Source organism: Physeter macrocephalus, unplaced genomic scaffold, assembly GCF_002837175.3.
Source record: "Physeter macrocephalus isolate SW-GA unplaced genomic scaffold, ASM283717v5 random_732, whole genome shotgun sequence".
Taxonomy (NCBI): domain Eukaryota; kingdom Metazoa; phylum Chordata; class Mammalia; order Artiodactyla; family Physeteridae; genus Physeter; species Physeter macrocephalus.
Window position 1 is genome coordinate 10,977 of NW_021145907.1, and position 2,322 is coordinate 13,298.

At 59.9% G+C, this 2,322-nt stretch overlaps 1 protein-coding gene across 6 annotated transcripts in view; it reads left to right on the plus strand.

Moving 5' to 3' along the window:
* Positions 1-663: 663 nt before the first annotated feature.
* Positions 664-2,322, plus strand: part of CDIP1 (cell death inducing p53 target 1) — a 24,816-nt gene continuing 23,157 nt past the window's right edge. For 2 of the 6 annotated variants that reach the window (XM_055083195.1, XM_007126513.4), the window contains exon 1: positions 995-1,086. The gene's annotated coding sequence lies outside the window, so the exon portion shown is untranslated. Of the gene's footprint in view, positions 749-982; positions 1,087-2,322 lie in introns of those variants that run through there. The other 4 variants (XM_055083196.1, XM_055083197.1, XM_055083194.1 and 1 more) reach the window with 4 other exon arrangements.

Genomic DNA, 2,322 nt, shown 5'->3' on the forward strand with positions numbered 1-2,322 from the left:
CTGAACTCAAGGCCAAGGGCACTATAACTCACACAAGCACAGTTGATCTAACACAGGTACTTTCTGTGTAAGGCACATCACAGCTTTCTCATGCTCACTGAACACTGGACAGCGCTTCAACACCATGCTTGGGGGCCATTTTAAACAGCAAAACCAACCAAAGGCACAAAACTGCGAAAAACATGGCACTAAAAATGCCCACTAACACTTGTTAGCAGTATGAGAGCTGAAAGGAAAAGGCGGAGTGTTGTCTCATTTAAGCTCTGCTTGGAACCGCCACATCAGGCAACTAAAATCTTTCCACCTGGTCATGTCCACATAATGCCCAGCGCCTAAACCCAATAAATATTTGTGGAATAAACGCACAAATGTGCCTGAAAGGAAGAAAGGTGCGCCTAGCTCTGGTGGATACCCGGGGTCTGGCAGGCCGGGAGGCAGACCTAAAAGGGCCTCCCTTGATTGCTCCCTCACCTGACAAGGACCCCACGCCCTGCCACGTGCCTCGCGTGGGCCGAAGGGCTCCCGCTCTCGTTAAGTCACCAGGGCTAGTCACGTGCCGCCTCGAGGCCCCGCCCCTGCACTGACCTCATGGCCCCTCCTCTGACCGCATGGTTCCACCCCTCGCCGTGACGCTACGGGCCTCGGCCCAGCTCCAAAGTCTACCCGCCTCCTTCTGACAGACGCGCGACTGCGAGCTGCGGAGGCGGCTGTTCTTGCTGCTGCGGCCGCCGTGACTGCCGCGGCGACGGTGAGTCGCCTCGACCATTCTAGACGGCTTCCCGCGGAGACCTCTGGGAGCAGGGCTGGGCACTCGCGGCCCGCGCGGGGAGGGGTACGACCTCGTAAAGCGCAGCCCCCTCCCCGCCCCCGCCCGCAGCGCCCGCGCGGTGCACGCCGGGCACTGTGGTCCCGCTGGTCCGCGGAGCGCGTTTCGGGCACCCGGACGGACTACATCTCCCAAAGGCCTTTGGGCGGGCGGGAGGGGTGTGCGCGCAAAGCCCCGCGGGGCTGAGGGTCTTGTCCTCCGAGCGCTTGGACCAGGGCTGTCTCGGCGTTCGCTCGGCCTTGGGCTGCCGGCCTCTCGAGGTAAAGGGACCCCGGGGCGGCGCAGCGGGCCAGTCGCCTCCTCCCAGGATGCTGATGCTATCCAGAGCGGCCTTGGTGTTTTGACGTCGTACCGTCGCTGGGTTGGCCGGCCACCCGCGGGGCTGCGGTGACAGCTTAGCAGGCTTCGGCGGGCGGCGGGCTTGGTGCCCCGAGGGTTGCCGGCCCGCTCCTCGGATCCTGCTATCACGCCTCCCACATCCTCTGCAGGGAAGGTTGGGGAAGTACCATCCCCGGTTTTCCGCAGGGGCTGTTTCCTCAAGGAGGGGGGGGTCGGGAGGAGGGTCCCGGCGACAAAGAAGCCTCTGCTGAGCTCCGTGGTGACCTTGGCAGGCCAGGCGGGCCCCGCGCGTCTCTCCCTCCCCCGCCTGCCCTGGTTTGCCTACATCTGTAAGTCTCTGCGCCCGCTCTCGACCGCACACGCCAGTGCGGGGGGTGGAGGCAGTGACCTGGCCTATCTTTGGGCCCAGCCTCATGCCATCGAGGACTTTGGTGTAGTTGAACTCACGGCGTCATGCGAGCCCGGGTTTGGGCACTTGACTTATTTAAGGGTATGCGTGTTTCTGCTTCCCTCTAAATGTTCCCAGGAGGCCTCTCAACAGGTGTCAGGTAAGGAGCAAGAGGCCTTAAGTTTCTCCAGTATGGACCTAAGATCCTCTGCATCAGAGTCATCGGGGCCCTCGTTAAAAGGGCCGATTCCGGGGACCCACCCCCAGAGGTTCAGATGTAGCAGTTAGGAGATGTGCCCCAGGACTTTACTTAATAAGTTCCACAGATAATTCTCGGGCTCATTTGGGGTTGAGAACCTTGGTCTTAGTGTGAGGAGGATGGAAGACCTTGAGCATAGCGTTTATACCAGTTTCATGTGTGTCCTGTGGGCTGCTGGGCAGGACAGTGCCCAGCAAGTGTGACCTTGCTCCTCCGTGCTTTGTTTCTTCCCTCAGGGCTGATCTAAGAGTCTGGTGGGGAGAGGCACGCCAGCTGTGCCTTGCCCTCTGCCAAACGTTTAATTATGAAAAGTTTCAAACGTACAGGAAAGTTGAAGAAATTCTGCAGTAAATGCCACCTAGAATGTCCAACTTTTTTTTTTTTTTTTTTTTGCGGTACGCGGACCTCTCACTGTTGTGACCTCTCTCGTTGCGGAGCACAGGCTCCGGACGCACAGGCTCAGCGGCCATGGCTCACAGGCCCAGCCGCTTCGCGGCATGTGGGATCTTC